Below are 21,099 nucleotides of genomic sequence, written 5' to 3'. Positions count from 1 at the left end.
AAAGCAGGAAGTACCAAATGGGGGGACAGTGCTACTTGATTTTGTCCCTCCTTTAAAGGGGCTTTATAGGAAGTCCCACTCAAAACTGTGTGCTTACAACCCAGGGTCTGGAGCCATATCAGATGACTGCTCTATTTATAAGGGAAGCTAGGAAATATGTTTTTATTTGTTTCAGACTGGTCATTGTTGTTCCCAGCAGAATTGAGGTTCTGTTGGTAAGGGAGAAAGGAAGTACTTTATCTGGGGGCTAACTTGATGTTACTGCTATAAGATTGTAATCTTTGGGGCAAAATATGTATTTTGTTTCTTATTTGTCAGGATCAGTGTATGGATTAGGTTCTCAATATTACTTTTGGACAAATGACCCTTCCTTCTCCTGTTGTCTTTATTAAGAACACTTAAGAAACAACACAGCTACCATTTGAGAACTTTGTCTCTTTTTGGTTACCCTGACCTCTTACTGATGAAGTAACAACAGCAAACATACAGGAAGGAGCTCATGGCTTAGATGTTGCACACACCAAGAATAATGATGATGATGATAATCATAATGAATAATTGGGATTTTCAAATGCCTTCTGCTCCTAAGATGTACAGTTAGCGTATTCGAAATGGAATCTATGAGGAAAGTATCTCCTTTCTGAGATTCAGTTTTAAGATATAATAATTCTAAATCTGTTTTAGAAACTAGAAATTTTGAAAGATTTTAGATAGAAAACAAAAGTAAAGTTGAAAATAGGATATCATGGAAGGTTTTAACCAGTTGGAAGCCAGGTTGAGACTGAACTTCATTCTGTAATTAAAGGTTAGGAAACATTATTTTGTATAATTCTAAAAAGTTTGTTTCAGCCGAGAACAATGCTGCTTTTCAGTAAAATGGAAATTCAGAGTTTTACACCTAACGCGAAAGAGATGGAGAAGTAGAAGTAACCACTGAACATCTAACCAAGTGGGAAGAGTCCTATAAAACTTGCTGTAGATTTTTCGTTGGTGTCACTGGATATTAGAGGAAAGTTAAGGGTATCAAAGTCTCCTCATGGAATGCACCTGAACATTCTACAACAGCGCCTTTGTGTGTCTGTGCACAGACACACTGCTGAACCATTGTTATGAACTGCCCAGACACAGCTATGTTCTAATAACCCTATTCTTTAGTGTTTTTCTTCTTTTGCTGAATATGTGTGTGTGTGTGTGCGCGCGCGCGTGTGCACATCTCCTTTTCTCAGCAGATAGATCAAGAAAGAAACTGGCAGAATCACATGATAGAAACTGTTCTGGGAAAAGTACAAACTAATGTGTATGTCAAAGATCTCTTTTACAGAATATTTTAGAATCAACAGCTCATCCTTTGTGCCAGCCCGTGATGTGCTTTCTAGCTCATAAATCTCTTTTATATGAGAGGTCAGATAAGAAAGTTTATGGCAAAACTACAGAGTTTAATTTGATGCTTTCCTTAAACACATGTCAATATTGTATGATAGTTACCAAAGAGAAAGAATTGTTTTTTCTTTGAATGAGAAAATGTTTTGAGTCAACATATTTCACACTTTTTATTTTGTCCTCCATGATTGAAGCAGAGATTACTTTACTGTTGATGTTTTTACCACTTTAGTAAATAACAAAAGTTTTGGTATACTTGATTAAGTTAATTTTAAAATGGTAACTAAAACAGCATGAAAATAGAACTGATGAGTATTCCATTGACCAAATCCTGGGCACATGGCACTCTGAGTATATATTTCTGTTCCCTTCATTGTCCTGTTGCCTAAGTAGCTTCAGGTAAACATTTGAGCCTGAGAACTGGATGTCTGAGGGGAGTACTGATGTGTTTAGGAACAAGGTTCATGGTGTAACTGGCATTAGAGAAGACTTATCTGTATTTACAGGGCCGAAGGAGAGGAGGGTCAGAGGCCTGGAATTAGGGGAATCTTTCATCTCCTGCAACCCTAGGGCAGTATTTCTGAACCTTTTCAGGCTCTGTGATCCTTCCGTATAACAAGTATGTTGCAGTGTACCCTTTATTATTCTGAAGTGAAATTCATAAATAATATAATCTACGTATACACACAATAGCAAATAACAGTGCTCTGAATATAGTGTAAAGGGAAAAGCCAAAAACTGGTAAGGAAATATATTTATTTCAAAATGTAAGTGTTGAGGCGTAGATGCACCAGGAAATGTAAGAAATGAGCCTACATAGAATTACACTGAACCTGAGAGTAGTGAATGCTTTGTGAAGTCAGTGTGGCCTTAATGGCTTAAATGACAAGAATGGCCTCGCCCTCCTGATGGGCCTTTCTTGAATAGATAACAACTCCTGGTGAAGTTCTCAGTGCAGCAAAGTGTGATTCCCGCCCCCCCACTCCCTTTTCATAAAAGTTGGATTCCTGAAACTGTTTAAAAAAATGCATTGTGTTTATATGTGAAATAGAGTTAGAATCTAGATGTTGTAAATATGGTTTTTACGTACGTAAAACTGCTGCAGGACACATGGAACTCTTTGTGCCGGACACGCCTGTTCTGCATGAGAAGACATCTAGACCTCCGACTTCTGTCTGCTAAATGGCACTTGCCGTTTCCGGTATCATAATAAAAAAGTTTTGATTGATTTAAATTCCTGTGTAGCCTCACCCAAATCAATATCTAAAAGAAAGCCCACAGAGATTTTTAAAAATGTAATTTATATATGTGTATGTATGATTTATATTTATATAAATATTTAAAAATCATGTATAAAATCATATATATATGTATATACACACACACACACGTATGTATATAGGAATCAGTAATGTCACAGGGCTCCTTGAATGAAATCACTTAATTGAATAGTTTCCAGAGGGTATGAGCAAGTAGTTAATGGAAGAGGACATGTAGGTAAACATGAAAGAGTTTTATCCTTACCGGTCGGAGAAATGCAAATTAAAATGAGATACTCTAGGGGCGCCTGGGTGGCTCAGTCAGTTGAGCGTCCCACTTCTGATCAGGTCATGATCTCACGGTTTGTGAGTTCGAGCCCTGGGTTGGGTGGGACCTGTGCTAACAGCTCAGAGTTTGGAGCCTGCTTCCGATTCTGTGTCTCCCTCTCTCTGCCCCTTCCCCCTCTTCCCCTGATGTGCTCGCTTGCTCTCCCTCTCTCAAAAATAAACAAACATTAAAAAACATAAAAATGAGATACTATATGTTGCTGAGTACATTGGATTTTATTATTTTTTTTCCAGAAGATCCTGAGCTCCTAAGATTGTGGGGAAATGGGTACTCTGATACATTGCCAGTACATTAAAATATATTTGAATGATTGCAGTCTTCTAGGAAAGTAATTTAAAGAAATTAAAAAAAAATTTTTTTAAATTTATTTCTGAGAGAGAGAGAGAGAGAGAGAGAGAGCGCGCGCGCGCGTAAGCCAGCGAGTGAGCATGAGCAGGGAGGAGGGAGGAGCAGACAGAGAGGGAGACACAGAATCTGAAACAGGCTCCAGGCTCTGAGCTGTCAGCACAGAGCCCAGCATGGGGCTGGAACCCACGAACCGTGAGATCATGACCCAAGCCGAAGTCAGACGCTCAACTGACTGAGCCACCCAGATGCCCCGGAAAGTAATTTTTTGATAGGTATAAAAATTAAAGGATATACGCCCCTTGATCTAGCAGTTGTGTGTTTTGTGACGCTCCCCTACAGATGTGAAAACACTTGTCTGCAAGGACAGGGGTAGAGTCCTTCATTGCACTGTCGGTTACGGCAGCAAAAAGTGTCCCAGCAGCTGTCAGTCGTCCCCTTTCCCCTTCCCTTCCACCTTCTCTCCTTCCCTCCCTTCAGCAGTACGTCCCAGAATAATTCCTTGCAGGTAGATAGAAAGCTTCCTTATCTTTCATTTATGGATTTATAGAATACTTTGTGCTTTTACTTGTTCATGGATTCCATTGGTTCTATTTTATGTACAAGGAAATTTTGTTTAATCACTTACCTATTGATGGATATTTAGTTATTTTCTAATAATTGGCTGTTATAAGTATTGTGCATGAACATGTTTTGACTGTGACTTTATAGAGTCATCAGAAATTTTTGTAACTTGTATCTTGAAATGATGTCCTTCTTCCTGAAAAGTTGCAAAAATAGCGCAAAGACTTCCCGTAGATCTCTCCCTCTGCTTCCATAATGTTCAGATGTCTTACGTTATCGGGTTGCAATTATGAAACCAGGAAATAAATATTGATCTGACCTGATTAACCCTTGTGCAGATCTTATTCACGTTTAGTCTCTTTTTCCCCAGTTCAGGGTCCCACTATGGGTCTCACTCTGCTTTTAGTTGTCATGTCAGCTCTTTTTCTAGTCAGGGACAGCTTCCCAGTCCGTCTGTGTCCTCATGACATTGGCACTCTTGGAGACTCCTGGTCAGTTATGTTGTAGAAGGTTGCCTAATTTGAGCTTTTCTGGTGTTTCCTCATGACAGGCCTCAGCCGTGCATTTTATCAAGCGTACAGGCGTGATAGCTCCGCGTCCTCAGAGGGTCCTTCCCGCGAAATTCTGCACGCTGCCTGCATCTCTTTTGAATGAACTGTAACATACAGTAACTAGGTGTTAAATCTATTTCATTACAGTGGTGACTTTGCCTTTCTCCACTGTGAACTTATTATCTTCCGCTTTGGAATGAATGACTTTTGGTGATACTTTTGCTTGGTGATACTCTGTTTCTCATGCTTTCACCATTAATTTTACCCACTGATAATTCTTGCCTGCAAGAGTTAATACTGTAGTATTTATCAGGTGGTGATTTTTCTATTCCCATCATGCTGTCCACATTAGCTAACTGGGATCTTGCCGTAAGGAAGAGAGTGGACTCCTATTTATTTCTTTATCTCATTTTAGAGTCAAGGTTACTTATTTTATTCTGTGGGGCATACTCCTTTCCTAACATTGTATTTTATTACTCAGAGTTTTCGGTATTTGGCCAGTGGAAACTCCTTTCTGTCCATGAGCTAGTCCAGGCTCATCTTTTCCTGTCCTTGCTTCAGCCCTGGATTGAGCCATTTCTCCAAGGAGCGTGGCTTCCTTTCATTGGTGAATGGTAGAAGGACACATAATGTGCGCCCTGGGTATGCTCTTTGCCACTGAGGTGCCATCGCTTCCAAGTGGTGTTAGCAGAGTGAGTGAGGAGATGTGTATCTGTGTACAGACACGTGTGCCTGTTTATTGGGCATGTATTAAAGAGCACGAGGCCATGCTCCTCTCTTTCGTTCTGTTTCAGTGCAGGGGATTTATTTCTAGCTTTCCCGCCTCTTCTATGCAGCTCCCTTCTACAGCAGAGAGAAACACACCTCTCATTTCCCATGATGTACCTGTTACTTGTTCAGTCCTGTGAAACGTATAGTATAGTTTTGGGATTCCTAACCCATCCTCCTGTGAAAAAGACATTTTACTTACGAGCAGATAATGTTTAAGCCCTTTTTTGCCTTGACTCCTACAGTATGTGGTCAAAATGCTGCTTTCCAAAGTGAGATTCAGTGTGGTTATGTTATTAATTTTTGATTCAGTTAAATTAATTTGAAGCCTCTTGTATTCCGTTGTGAATTCTGCCCACTTCCTGCCTGGTTTTAATTTTTTTTTTTGTATTTTTGTTTTTTTTGAGTATGTGAAACATCAGCATGGTTTTCAAAGGCAGAACTGTACTAAGTCATTTACTGAGAGAAGGATCAGTGTCCTGACATCCTTTTCCCTGTGCCCACAATCGGTGCTTTTCATCCCATCCCCCGTCTCCCAGGAGCATCTGGCATATTCTTCCTTTCTTCCACATACAAACACGAGTCAAGGTGTGAGTTTTCTATCTTGCGTTTTGTAGTTATTAATTGGAATTTTACTTGGGAGAACTTTCTTTCCTCCGTACTTATTTATTGAAATATTTATATCACTATGGACTCATGACCATTTATTCTGTGGGCCATAATCCCACGGAATAAATTAGACCGAATTCTGTTTGCAGAATCCATGAACTTTTAAAACATTTCCCTTTGTTTTTTCCTTAACTGGTAGCATATCCTAGATACTCTCTTATTTCATAATAGAGACTAGGAGCTGTGTCTCAGGTGGTGGAGATAGTCCTCGCCCGTTTCGTATGGCTGCGCTAAGTACCTCACGTAGTGACCCTGTCGTGGTTTGCTCAAGTGTGTTCCTATGTGTGGACGTCTAGATGTTTCCAGTGTTTTGTAGTCCCAAGTAGTGCTGCAGTAAGTCAGCTTTTGCACGTGGGTTTTTACGTTGTCAGAAGTGTATCGTCAGGATTCACTTCTGGGGTGGAGATGGCCAGCTTAAAGGTCTGTACATACAGAGGTATCAACCAGTGTACTCTCTGAAAGGGGGTGCTGATTTGCGTCCTGAGTCGACTCTGTGTGGAAACTGGGCATTTCCACGGAACCCAAACAGAGTATTGTCATCGTCATGCTGTGTAATTCCACCGTTCGGCGGGGAGGATGGGGTCTCAGGTTTTCGTCTTCATCTCTCTCCTTTTCTAATTCTTTCTATATGTTTGGCTAGTTTTAGATCTTCATTAATTGTTCATGTCTCTTCTTTTTTTTTTTTTATGTATCATGGATTATCTATAATGTATATCACAGACAAAATCTCCTAGTTTTTCAGTTATCTTTTGACTCTGCTTCTGGTGTTTTAGTGACATCTAAAATACTTCCATAATTAAATTTACAAAATATTTTTTTTCCCGTTTCTCCTGGATATTGAGTCTTACTGAAGTCACAGACTTTCTGTACGCTGAGGGTGAAGAGAAGTTCACCTGTGATTTCCTCTAGTCCTTGTGTGGCTTCATTCTTTTACGTTTGCATCCCTGATGCATTTGGAGTACATGCTCATGTGTGGTGTTGAGGTAGGGATCGACCTTTGTCTTGCCCAGATGGCTACTTAATTGTCCCAGTGCTCATTATTAAGCATTTTATCTTTACTGGAGTGTTTTTTTTTTTTTTTAATGTTTTTTAGTTTAGAGAGAGAGAGAGAGAGAGAGAGAGAGAGAGAGAATCCGAAGCAGGCTCCAGGCTCTGAGCTGTCAGCACAGAGCCCGACATGGGGCTTGAACCCACGAACTGAGAGATCATGACCTGAGCCATGATCTCTCAGAAAGCTTCTGTTGCAAGCTCAACGGACTGAGCCACCCAGGCACCCCATACTGAGATGTTTTGAGATGCCCCCTTTATCATATCTTACATTTCCAAATTTACATAGGTTGAATTTGGGCTTCCTGCTTTATTCTGCAGGTCTGTTTACTTCTTTTCCATCCACTCTGTTTTCTGTGAAAGTTGTGTTTATGAGTTGATATCTGTTAGAGTTAATCTCTCCTTGTGGGTTTTTATTTTTCATGTTTTTTTTCTCTATGTTCATATATGATAGGTTCTCAAATGAACTTTACTATCACCTTTCTATATAAGCCTTCAGCTACAGTTGTTTGTGCATGTGTATGTGCTGCATTTTTCTTACTTGGAGAGTGTATTCAAGTCTCATGTTTTCAGTACATTTCTTCTAGCGTCAGCCTAAATTAAGAGGTAAAGTGAGGCAAGCTCAAATCATCAGACATTCAAGTTGTCTGGGAAGAGAGGAATTGCAGGTTGGGAAATACATGCTGTGGCGAGCTCCAGGTAGCATCTGTCCGTGTTTGGGGTGGGCTGAATTTATGGGCAAGGAGTGCAGAGAGGAGGACGTCTGGACACAGTCCAAGCAGTAAGTTCATTGGTCTGAGGATGGGGAGAGATTCTTGGAGGTATTCATTGGACAGGAAATAACTCTGTGTATTCTGTAAACCGGGCATTTACTGGCAGTGTCTTTCAGCTTGCCTTGTCTGAGGGTTCTTTTGTGACATTCTCCATTTATATCATCTGGTGCCATTTTATTTTTTGAGAGAGAGGGAGAGAGTGAGAGAGAAAGAGCGAGAGAACGCACATATGGGTGAGATCAGGGGAGGGGCCGAGAGAGGGAGAGAGAGAATCCCAAGCAGGCTCTGATGGGGGGCTCAGTCTCACAAACTGCGAGATCATGACCTGAGCCAAAACCAAGGGTTGGACAGTTCATCAGCTGAGCTGCCCAGGTGCTCCCCACCTGCCTCCCTTGTAGTTTGAAATCCTTTCACCCTTGCAACTTGTGTTTAGTTTTATTAGCATAGTCACAGCACTGTTTGGTGTATGGATATTTTTAAGTGTTAAAATATCGTTGTCAGTTGTGGCTTTAGAATTAAAGTGCTCTTTTCATATTTAATCCTTTTGGCTTGAGTTCTGCTTTGCTCTCTTTTTCCTGTTAGGCCATTTATATCCCTTTAATTTTAGCCATTCTGAACTATGCTTAAGATGTTTCTCTTGTATGTAGAATTGAAGTCTTGTTGTTTTGTTGATACTACTGGTAAATGTGGTCTCAAGTCTGTGGTGATATTTTGTAATTCTATGTTATTCGATATTTGCTGTGTTTCCCTATGAAATGTATACATATATTGTAATTAATGACCTGTTATTTAGGAACATTGGTATTATTCTGTGGTTACCTTTGTCTTTATACCTTTTAAATGCCTGTATTGCTCTGTTACCCACTTAATCATGCACCCTCTGTTGTGTTAGTTTAATGGCACCCTTTAACTGCTGACAGCCAATGAAGTTATTTTACTTTCTCACCTCCTTTCCCGTGTCTTCACTTTTTTTTTGCATTGCTTCTGTTTTATCACAAGCTCTTGACATTTGCACATTAATCTTCCAACTTTCAGAGCTTAACACCCCACTTTTATTTTATTTTTATTTATTTATTTTTAAATGTTTATTTATTATTGAGAGACAGAGTGAGACAGAGCATGAACATGGGAGAGGGGCATAGAGAGGAGGAGACATAGAATCTGAAACAGGCTCCAGGCTCTAAGCTGTTAGCACAGAACCCAGTGCCGGGCTGGAACCCACAAACTGCGAGATCATGACCTGAGCGGAAGTCAGACACATAACCGACTGAGCCACCCAGGCGCCCCAGTACCCCAGCTTTATTTTAATATTAGGCCTACAGTTATGTATATGGATGGCCTTCTCACTTTGGCTGAAATTTCCCTAGTCATTTATGGGGTGCACTTAGCCCAACCTCTGGTAGATTACTCAAGAAGGAGTAGTGATTCTTATGTGTTTAAAACTGTTTTTAAAAGGCACTCATACTTGAAGGACAGCTTGGTTGGGTATAAAATCCATTATTCATATTTCCTTTCACTAAATTTCTAAAAACAGTGCCATTCCATTGTTGCTTTGCTTTGTATTTTGCTTTAGACAACTCTGATGCCAGTTAAATTCGTTTGTCTTTGTTCATTATTTTATATTTTATTACTTATTTTATTTTTATTGTATTTTTTTGCCTAGAGGCTTTGAGCTTTTCCTTATCTTTGAGGCCTAAGAGTTTTCTATGTTTGGGAGTGGTTGTTTTAGGCGTTGGTTGGCACTTTCAATATGTAGATTCAGATCTTTTATTTTTGCAAATTTCTCTTGGATTATCAGTTATTTATTCATTCTGTCCCCCTCCTTTTTTTTCCCTCTTTTGCTCAGACTCCCAGTTTTATGAATGTTAATCCTTCTTTCCTGTTTTCTAATTCTACCCATTCTTTCTGACATTTTTTTAACTTCTTTCTTTATCTGAATTTTATTATTTTGACTGTTTTACTGTATTTCTTCAATACTCTCTATTAAATTTTTATTAGAGTTTTAGGATCATTTTGGGGTAGGTTGGTTGGGAGGGCTCTTTGAAGGCCTAAGTCTAATTCAGATGAGTTCTGCAATATTTATTCATAGTCATTAAGAGAAGAATATTCCATACATAGCAGAAAAATACTAAAAATCCTATTCTTACTGGTAACTACCATTCTAGTTCCGGCTCTCTTTCAGGCAAGATCTAGTTTATTACTAGGAATGGAAATTATATGTCGATAGTGTTCGGTTTGGAACTAGTCAACAAGAGGTTCATTGTGATCAGAGGTGGTGGATAGAGTAAATTAATTATTTTCCAATTAGGAACTTGTGGATCTGAAGTCAGATGAGACTGGGTGGCATTGTTGTATGTGGCCTAGGCCACCTTGTAGAATAGGCTACGGTGTGGGGAGATCCTTTTAGCCATTTCTTGGAGCAAATGTTGCCATTCATTTCTTATGTGTTAGACTCTGTGAGAGGCACTGGGGACATGGACCCTGTCCTCTGCTAAGAATAAGCCTCGTGAGAGGAGATCTTTAAATGCAGTTCTATTCTGTGTTAAATGGCTTATAGGGAGACTGAGGTGTAATTCAGTTGCATCGTTCCTGGAAGATGAGTGAATATTGCTTTTGAACCTTATTGGAGGAGCATCTTCTAGAAAACAATCTATTATCGATTCTGTTGAGTTTTAAAACCTTTTTATTTTGTAGTAATTGCAGTCCCTCAAGCTTTGGTGTTTTTTAAAAAATATATGACATCAGGGGTGCCTGGTTGGCTGAGTTGGTAAAGCATGGGGCTTTTGATCCCAGGGTCATGAGTTCGAGCCCCATGTTGAGCATAGAGATTACTCAAAAAAATATGATGTTATGTTTGGTTAGTTTTCTTATAAATATGTGCCAAATCAAGAAAGACTGAGGGTGAATTTCCTGCCAGTAAAGCACTGTAGGCAGCGTTTGATTCTTTACACACATTGCTTAAACCACGACTATTCTAGAAGACTAGTCTGTTTTAAAGATGGTTAAAACTAGGACAGGTTGTCACTTGTCTGGAATTGTTCTTTCAATAAGTAAGACTTTATGAAGACTGAATGTTGTCTGTCACTGTCTGCATCTGTGATTCTCTTTATTCTGATTGAAAGAAAATCTTTACTTCCTGCAAGTAGCTTTATATAGAAATCTGGCACAACAGAGCAATTTTGGATCAAATCTCATGCCTTCAAAATCTTTGAAAAACATAATTTAACAATGATTCTTTTCAGCCAGGTGAGGCTGTTTCTAACAGGGCAGCATTTAAACCTGTGTTTCTTGTTGGCTCCCCTGCAAAGAGGTACCTTGTCTTGTACCTCTTTGGATGGGATTTTAAAGAAAACAGTTTTTGATACTGATGGCATTATTTAATATATGAAATGAACAATTGTTTTTTTTGTGAGAAATAAAAAAACAGGTTAGGAAGGTGTGTGGTTTCAGTTTGTTTGTTGCATCACATTGGTTGGGGATATTTAGTTCAAGCCTCTTTCCTCGTAGCCCGCCTCCACTCAGTTTTTTTAGTGTCATCCTGATTGCATGTACAGTTCTTTGAAAAGATGGCCTCCCTGGGTAGACGAATCTCTGTAAGGAATATTTCAGAAAGTTGTTAAAATAACTCCTCTAAGTGTGACCTGGAGTCTGAACTATTTCTAGGTAGCAACATCCTGTGCATGCTGACCTTTCAGAAATCTCATGTGCTTATTTCTGTGTCTTCCTCCCCACTCTCCCTCCCCACTCGCCCCTCCCCGCCCCCACAGCTCTGTCACTGGGCAGGCTCAAACCAGTATCTGCCTGCATCTAAATTCTGTGTTCTTTCCATTTTATTATGCTTTGCAAATTTATTGAATTCCTTCTCTGTGGCAGGCATTGTGTTAGAGGCCAGGGATTTAAAAAAAAAAAAAAAGAATAAGACAGAAGTCCTGTCATTTACCTGATAGGAAAGACCATATGCCAGTTATCAGTTGACTGTTTCTCTGCCCCAGAGATGGCCTTGACCAGACCAGAACCTACCTTGTGAGAGTTCTCCCGTTAGCCACTGCAGTATTAGCTTTGTCAATAGGGGGCGCTGGAGAGAAATGGGAAGATGGAGCTGTGGGAGAGCTCATTTCTGGGTTCTAGGGCTCTTTCCTTTTTCCTTCCCTGCCAGAGCCTGCGGTGGGTGTGGAAGGTGTGGCGCGGCTCAGGGATGGCCTCGGCCCTGCCCCCTTTCCATGATCCTGCAGGCCACATCCCTCGAGAAATTCTGGTTCTAGCTGCACGGTTCCATGTGTACCTGCCTGATGTTCCTTCCGTTCCTTCTCTGACTGGATAACATTTATTTTTTTAATCATTCAGATCTAATAGCACTTCTCTCTTAAAATCTTCCTTAAACTTCCAGCCCCTGTTTCATTTCCTAACTTGTACTTCTTTAAAGAAATCTGTAAGTCAGTGGCGCCTGAGTGGCTCAGTAGGTTGTGTCCTGCTCTTCGTTTCGGCTCAGGTCATGATCTCGTGGTTCATGAGTTCGAGCTCCACTTCAAGCTCTGTGCTGGCAGCACGGAGCCTGCTTGAGATTCTTTTTCCCTCCTTCTCTGTCCCTCCCCTGTGTGCTCTCTGTTTCAAAATAAATAAACTTGAATAAAGCAGCCTATATTTACCATACCTGTATTATCCTATTAGAGTGTATTCTCATTTTTAGTTGGCTTCTATTCTTCTCTCCCTAAAAACTGCCAGCTCTTGTTTATTTCTGTATACCCATTGTCTGGCATAGCTTCTTGAATGCTCACTGAATGAATTTAAATCCTCTGTTATATCTTTACTGCTCGCTTCTGCCTACTAAACATTATTTCTGAAGGAAAATAATAGCTCTCCTTTATTGAGTAATGGGTGAGGCACGTCTGCGTACATTGTCTTATTTAACCTTATTTTAAACTTGAGGAAACAGGTGCGTTTAGGAGGTTAAGTATCTTGCCGCTAGGTTTACATGCTTCAGAAGTGCTGACTTTAGGTTTTTTTTTTAAACCTGTGTCTTCAAAGACCCTTAAATGTAAAGAAGATGTTAAAATTTAAACAAGTTTTTATGTTTCTCTTGCTTTTTTAAAAATTAGTATGTTCCTAATGTTTATTTTTTTTAATTTATTTTTTTTATATATTTTTTAAATTTATTTCTAGGAGAGAGAGAGAGAGACAGCGTGAGCAGGGGAGGGTCAGAGAGAGAGGGAGTCACAGGCAGAAACAGGCTCCAGGCTCTGAGCGGGCAGTCAGCACAGAGCCCAACGCGGGGCTCGAACCCACGAACCGCGAGATCATGACCTAAGCGAAAGTCGGACGCTTAACCGACTAAGCCACCCAGGCGCCCCCCTAATGTTTATTTTTATTCTAGTTAGCATAGATCCATTAGAGTGCCATACAGCCCAGCATTTGGTTAAAAATTCCTAGTTTTATTTATACTTAGAGATTCATCTGTTAGCAGAAAGTTGCTTATGGATCGTGTCTTGTCCTCTTCAGAGTTGAAATTAATAAAATGGTTCTTCCATCTCTCACAGTTATTTTTAGGGAAAGAATATCATAGAGAAAAAAAACCCATAATGTCCATTTTATGATTGTTGTGTAATTCCGTCTGGGGATAAATGGTGTTTTCCGTGTCATTGATTGTTGTTTGTTAAAGGTTTATGTTGTGACATTGATTTTCAAAGTCATAGATGCTTTATCCAGGAATCATTCAGAATGGAATGGTAAGAAATACTGTTTTTATTGTATAAGGCTTCTGTTTTATAAAGCTGGTCTTAGTGTTAAAAAGTAGCTGATTTTTTGAAATATTGTTGGTTGATCCATAGACTTTTTTTTTTTTTTGAGACAGAGAGTAAGCAGAGGGAGGGGCAGAGAGAGGGAGAGAATCCCAAGCAGGTTCCGTACCGTCAGCACAGAGTCCCACATGGGGCTTGATCTCATGACTGTAAGATCATGACCTGAGCCGGAATCAAGAGTCAGTCACTTAACCGACTGAGCCACCCAGGTGCCCCGATCCATAGACTTTTTAAACTATTTTTTTTGCCAGTTATGAAATAGTAGCTTACAGATTGTAGAACATTTGCAAAATACAGTTTAAACGTCATCCGAAACGCTCATGTGGTGGTTACAGCGGTGAATGTGTTATGATTTGATTTTCCAGTCTCTTTTCTGTACTGGTTTCTCTTTTACATAGAAGAAACCAATTTTAGTGTTTTTGTACCCTAGTTGGAAAAAAAAATAGTTGAGTGTGTTACATGATATAATACTCATTTTAAATGGCTAATGTTTCATCATACAGATCTGTAACCAATGTACATTCTTTGGCCAAGTACTTAGATTTTATCCAGCTTGTCACTTTTGACAATAAATATATTATAACCACCAAATAAACCAGTGTGTTTGGTTATAAGTCTCATTGTTCATTTCTGGTTATTATGTATTTTTTAAGTAGATCAGATTCTCAAAGGTGGAACTTGGGGTCGAAGAATGAGCATTTTAAGAACCCTGGATACATTTTGTCTCATTGTTCTCTAGACAAAATGTATCAATCAGCCCCTACCAGCAGTGCATGAGAGAGGGGGAGGCGCTTTTCCCTTCTGTGTTTTTGGAATTACAAATTTTGTCTCTGCTAACTTAATGGGGATTGGGATGATACCTCCTTGTTTTAATATGTATTTTTTGATTATTGATGAAATTAACATTTTTGTATTTATTTGGGTTAGTTACCATTTACATTATCTTTATTATAGATGACGTGTTTCAAGTATACTCTGGTGAGCTTCTTGTATGTTGATAATCAACTGTAAGAGAACTTTTAAAGTCAGGACTTCTTTACCATGCTCATGAAAACATTAATCAAGAATAAATTTTACTTTCAGATCTTGAGAAAAGGTTACACAGATCTGATGTGAATTCATTTAATAGTACGTTGTGCCCACTGTTGTCTCCGTTAGCCCTTTTATCAGTTGGTTAAAAAAAAGTCAAGATCAAATAGGTTTTTAAAATAAAATGAACTATTTATTTATCCAAGGGAATAGACAGCAATGACTTTGGATTTCTTTAGGAACTACGGGTAAGTAAGATGCTTTATGACCACCCCCAAGAGGTTTTGTGGTTCCCATTTGTTGTCCTGTCTCTTGTCTTGGGCTCTCTGCAGCTTTTCTTCCTGAATACTTGCACGAATCCCTGCAGAAAACAGGAGTTCGTAGTGGCTGCTGCCCTCTGGGCCAGCAGCTCGGGAGCAGGCGCCGGCGCCGAGAGCAGGTGCACGGGCAGATGGCGTGGTGGGGCCAGCCGGCCTCTGCGGGCGGTGCCCGAGCAGGAGATTGATCATCCGGCCGGCTCCACACAGTGGTCCGGGGTAGGGGGAGCGGGAGTAGCAGGCTAAGTGGAATCAGAGCTGGCAGAACACACACACACACACACACACACACGTCATGTGATCTGCAGTCTTGCCGTACTTCCTTACTAGCGCTCTGAGCCACGGGCCTCAGCGCTCGCCGCTTTGTCTCCTGGCCTCCTCTCCTGTCCTGTATCTACATTCAAAGGAGGTGATAATCCTGGCTCTAGAAAGGGCCAGACGCAGCCATCCTGAGTTACAGAGGGTCTTTAGTCATCGATGTTTACACAGTGGAGCGTGGACTCCGAGTCAGTGTACAGTCATTATGTGCCTCAGTCTTCTTTTCCTTTTCTTTCTTCGTAGTGGCCTCCAAGACGGGGTGTGTGTACCCCTGGAACAGATTAATAAGAGCACTGGTTTTCCTTGCTGTTAATACTGGGACAGTGGGACAGTGACCGAGGATTACTGTCTCCCTTATTAAAAGTTTTGAAAAAAATTTTTTTCTCTAAGTCAGACTTAATAGACTACGTACAATGTCTTGAATTTGAGGACAGTTCACGCTACTTCTTTGCCAGGATTTTATTATGAATTTAAAAATGTCAAAATGACTGAAGACTCCAGGAGTGGCTAGCATGGAAGTATTTTTAGTCTGTTATTTAACCTCAGAGTTCACCTCATGTTTTATATCTGTTTTAGGCAGTTTTCTATTTGGAGTCCCAAACATCAGGAGATCTTGTGAATTCTGTCAACAACTAATAAGTAAATGTAATTTGTCTCTGGTTTTCTTCATCTTTACTTCTTTTTTTTTTTTTTTAAGTTAATTCCAAGTTTTATTTTACATGAGCAACGTAGAGGGGCAGAGAGAGACAGAGAGGATCTTAAACATCTTCTGTTCTTGGTGCAGAGCCCCATGCAGGGCTCAGTCTCATGAGTCTGGAATCATGATCTGAGCTGAAATCAAGAGTTGACCACCCAACTGACTGAACCACACAGGTGCCGCCTTCTTTACTTCTTTTAAATGCTTACCTATAATGTCCAAAACCATTCTGGGCTTTAGATATGGTATATTCTGCAGAATTCCTGTCTGAGTCACAGAGGAATGAGCTATTTTTTGGAACTCTGAGACTTCATGATTCTTCTGGTTTGAAAATTCTGAAGCCTACTGTGAAAACCACCATGGAAAGCTCACTGACCGGGAACATCGGCTCTGAGACTTGATAGTGATGATCATTGTCACATTTCCTTCCCCCTTAGGACAAGTTATTTTTTGAAGCTTCAGTTTTAGGGGGTTGTTGGTTGTGGTGTTTTTAGCAGTCCAGAACATGTCTTCCTTCTGAATGAATTTAGAAAACCAGTATTTTGAAGGGTCACAATGAAGAGAAAGTGGGAGTTGCCGACAGGGTTAAGAAGTTACAGGAAAGCCAGAACTGGCCACGGAGCAAGGGCTCAGATATCCGCCGCATCGGAGGCAGTAGCGCTTCAGACTCCCAGGTGGCCTCTCAGTTGGCATCCTCTATTCTCATTTTCTTAACAAATATTTTAGGTGCGCAACTATTAATTCATTTTCTGGTTAGTCTGAAATGCTGACCATCCCTGATAATTTATCCACTTATTCAGATGAGGTCACGGAAATCCCTTGGAGACTGAGCTCGTAGAACTCTCTCCCAGCTCTTCGCCGCATTTACGAAGACCAGTCTCAGCAAAGAGACCATCTACATCACTCTGAAGGGCTGTGCTGTTGTTGCGACAGGCCCCAGGGGAACCTTCTGGGGGGACTTCGGTCACATCAGTGTAGAGCTCAGTCTCCCTGGAAGGAAGAAGGAGAGGCCCTGAGTGTGAACAGTAGCCACTTCTCTTCTACCTGTTTTTACATACAGAACATGGTCAAGGGCATCACTTGGGCTTCTGTAACAGGATGAGGTCCGTGTATGCTCCCTTCCCCGACAATGCTGTTATTCAGGAGAAGGGTTCTCCTGTTGAAATCTGGAATTTCTCGGGTGAAAAATGCATCTCTGGGGTTCACATGAGGCCAGGTGTTGGCTAGTTCAGTATCTCAGACCCAGAAAGATGAGTTAATTCTTGAGGAAAATGACATTGAAGTTGTTTCAAACTCAGCTGCTTTGATTCAGCAAGCCACTGCAGTTCAGCAAAGGATATCAGAAAGTTTGTGGATGGTGTCTGTGTTTCTGCAAAAGGAACTGTTCAGCAGGCTGATGAATAAGATCTAAGCCGTCTGGCTACAAAAACAGCAAGGTGATGGATGATTTTCAGACTTATTTGCCATACTTTAAGCATGCAGTGAAAGCTGTATTGATTCAAGCTTGCAAAACAAAATTGTTTTTTAATGTTTAGTTTTCAGACAGAGACAAAGCACGAGTGGGGAAGAGGCAGAGAGAGAGAGAGATGGAGACACAGAATCCAAAGCAGGCTCCAGGCTCTGAGCTGTCAGCGTGGAGCCCGACACGGGGGCTAGAACCCACGAAGCATGACATCATGACCTGAGCCACAGTTGGATGGTTCACCAACTGAGCCATCCAGGCGCCTCAGGGTTTTTTGTTTTTTTTTTTTTAAACAAAAACAAACAGAACTCTCAGCAATTTAATCTTTGTGCGTGTTTTATCAAGAGAAACAAAAACCACCACTTTCCTCTCTCCCAGAAACAGAGTGAAGAAGAGGACAAAGGACCAAATCATCTTTCCAGATAGATGTGTTTCTCCTAGGGACACATGTTCTGTACTTAGGTCTTCTCAGTTAATACACCTCCTGTTGACGCACTCCTAGCACGGTGTGCAATAGCAGCCTTCCCCTCTTGTGCATGACTTCCTGAAAGGTCAAGACCACAGAAGTACTGTCACCTCTTCTTGCCACGTCTCATCCATTTAATGAGGATGCTGGAAGTCTAACACTAAAAGCTTTTCATAAGACCTAGTTAAACTTGAACTTGGAGGTGCTTACATCAGAAAAGTGCCTTGTTTAATTGATTTGGAAATAGGCCTGCTGGGCTCGAGTCTTGAGAACCCACAGCCACTTTCCTTGGAGCCACTGTTTTCAGAGCTCTGGATGCAGGAAGAATCACTTCCGGTGCATGGAAGGAGAGGCGTGGGCATCTTCATCTGTGCCTCAAGATGTCATCCTTTGCGTGTGGAGAAGCTTCCACTGCCACATCTTTTACATATTCTCCGTGTTTATATTACTTTCTTACTAAGCATCAGCTGGGCAGAGGTTACAGGAACCGTACGTACACACTGACGTCATGGCTACAGCTGTCCCTTCGCCCGTTCACCAAATAGCCCATGAAGGTAACGAAATATGTCCTCACCCCTTATGCTGAAATACATAAAACCCAAAATGAAGGTCTTTTGTAGTGCATTTCACCTCTGGTGGAAAAAGTAGGAAACGTTTTTAAGTCCCAGCATAATGAGAGCAGCTTCTTTCCCAACCAGTAATTTTTTTTAATAGTTTATTGTCAGGTTGGTTTCCATATAACACCCAGTGCTCATCCCCACAAGTGCCCTCCTCCATGCCCAACACCCCCCTTCCCCTCCCCTCAACCCCATCTGCCCTCAGTTTGTTCTTGGCATTCAGGAGTCTCTCATGGTTTGCCTCCCTCCCTCTCTGCCACTGTTTCCCTCCTTCTTCTACCCCATGGTCCTCCGTTAAGTTCCTCCTAATCCCCCTATACGTGCAAACATATGATATTTGTCCTTCTGTGCCCAACTTACTTCGCTCAGCATAACACCTCCACGTTCTATCCATGTTGATACAAGTGGCCAGATTTCATTCTTTCTCATTGCCATGTAGTATTCCATTGTATAGATAAACCACATCTTCTTGATCCATTCGTCCGTTGATAGACACTTAGGCTGTTTCCATGTTTTGGCTATTGTTGAGAGTGCTGCTATGAACATTGGGGTACATGTGCTCCTATGCATCAGCACTTCTGTATCCCTTGGGTACATTCCTAGCAGTGCTGTTGCTGAGTCATAGCGGAGTTCTCTTGTTAGTTTCCTGAGGAACCTCCACACTGTTTTCCAGAGGGGCTGCACCAGTTTACCTTCCCACCAACAGTGTAGGAGGGTGCCTGTTTCTCCACATCCTCGCCAGCATCTAGAGTCCTCTGATTTGTTCATTTTAGCCACTCTGACCGGCGTGAGGTGGTATTTCAGTGTGGTTTTGGTTTGTATTTCCCTGATGAGGAGGGATGCTGAGCATCGTTTCATGTGTCTGTTGGCCATCTGGATGTCCTCTTTGGAGAAGTGTCTGTTCATGTTTTCTGCTCATGTCTTCCCTGGATTATTTGTTTTTCGGGCGTGGAGTTTGGTGAGTTCCTTATAGATTTTGGATACTAGCCCTTTATCTGATATGTCATTTGCAACTATCTTTTCCCATTCCATCAGTTGCCTATTAGTCTTATGGGTTGTTTCCTTTGCTGTGCAGAAGCTTTTAATCTTGGTGAGGTCCCAATTGTTCATTTTTGCTCTGATTCCCTTGCCTTTGGGGATGTGTCAAGTAAGAAATTGCTGTGGTTGAGGTCAAGGAGGTTGTTTCCTGCTTTCTCCTCTAGGGTTTTGATGGTTTCCTGTCTCACATTCAGGTTGTTTATCCATTTTGAGTTTATTTTTGTGTATAGTGTGAGAAAATGATTCTAGTTTCGTTCTTCTGCATGTTGCTGTCCAGTTCTCCCAACACCATCTGTTAAAGACGCTGACTTTTTTCCATTGGATACTCTTTCCTGCTTTGTCAAAGATTAGTTTGCTGTACATTTTTGGGTCCACTTCTGAGTTCTCTATTCTATTCCATTGGTCTATGTGTCTGTTTTTGTGCCAGTACCATACTGTCTTGATGATGACAGCTTTGTAGTAGAGGCTAAAGTCTGGGATGGTGATGCCTCCCGTTTTGGTTTCCTTCTTCAATATTACTTTGGCTATTCGGGGTCTTTTGTGGTTCCATACAAATTTTAGGATAGTTTGTTGTAGTTTTGAGAAGTATGCTGGTGCAATTTTGATTGGGATTGCATTGAACGTGTAGATTGCTTTGGGTAGTAATGACATTTTAACTATATTTATTCTTCCGATCCTGGGGCATGGAATGTTTTTCCATTTTTTTTGTGTCTTCTTCAATTTCCTTCATACGTTTTCTATAGTTTTCATCATACAGGTCTCTAGTATCCTTGGTTAGGTTTATTCCTAGGCATTTTATGTCTTTTTGTGCAGTTGTGAATGGTATCAGTTTCTTGATTTCTCTTTCTGTTGCTTCATTGTCGCAACCAGTAATTTTGAAGGATGGAGATACATACTGTATGTCTTTAAGGACGGTGTCTGGGCAAACATCAAATTGTCGAGCACCTTCAGAACTGGATGTTCTCATGCTTCTAAACGGAATTTGATACTGATAGGAATATCTACACTTGTTTATTAGAAGATACCTATGACATTTGGCCTACCATCTAGTCCATGGGCCTTTAACACCTGGGTGAAGGGTTCGTTCTCAAAATCATCCTCTGAGACTGCTTGGCGATCACTCCATCCAAATGTTCATAACGACACACGGTCTTCTTTTTGTGCTGAGCTCGGCCATCAGGTGATAATCGAAGAACGTGGTATTTGTACACCAGAGGGAGCTTCCGGCTTCATATCTGCTAATGCAGGCACCCCGCCTAGTTTCTTGACCACTGATCATGCTGCTCCTCCCTCGGTCCTTTGTTCACCTGTTTGTTCTCTGGCCGTGCATGTACGTCCTCTGGGTTGCCACGTGTTCTCCAAGATGCCGTGTGCAAGCCATCCTGGTTTCCACAGGTCCTTAATTGTGGGAAAATACACAGAATGTGATATTGACCATTTACAGCATTTTAAAATGTACTTTCAATGCATTCACATTGCTGTGCACCCATCACCACTCCCCACCTCTGGGACGCTTTCGTCATCCTGAAGTGGACCTCTGTACCCATTAAACAGTGACTCCCTCCTCCCCGCTCCTCCCCATAATCCGGGTAATCCCTGATCCACTTTCTGTTGTATGAATTTGACAGTTCCACATACCTCAGATAAGTGTGTTC

General features: G+C 41.0%; 1 protein-coding gene and 1 non-coding gene across 8 annotated transcripts in view; both read left to right on the top strand.

Annotated features, from left to right (window-relative positions):
* CDKAL1 (CDK5 regulatory subunit associated protein 1 like 1) overlaps window positions 1–21,099 on the top strand; it is a 706,117-nt gene that overhangs the window by 117,725 nt on the left and 567,293 nt on the right. The gene's annotated exons all lie outside the window — the stretch shown is intronic.
* Window positions 10,455–10,527, top strand: TRNAK-UUU. Its single transcript has one exon. It is a non-coding gene; the product is annotated as a tRNA-Lys (tRNA).

This window comes from Hyaena hyaena, unplaced genomic scaffold, assembly GCF_003009895.1.
Source record: "Hyaena hyaena isolate Hyena2069 unplaced genomic scaffold, ASM300989v1 scaffold_125, whole genome shotgun sequence".
Lineage (NCBI taxonomy): Eukaryota > Metazoa > Chordata > Mammalia > Carnivora > Hyaenidae > Hyaena > Hyaena hyaena.
Note: the sequence above shows the minus strand (reverse complement) of the source record. Positions and strands in the feature narration are given on the sequence as shown.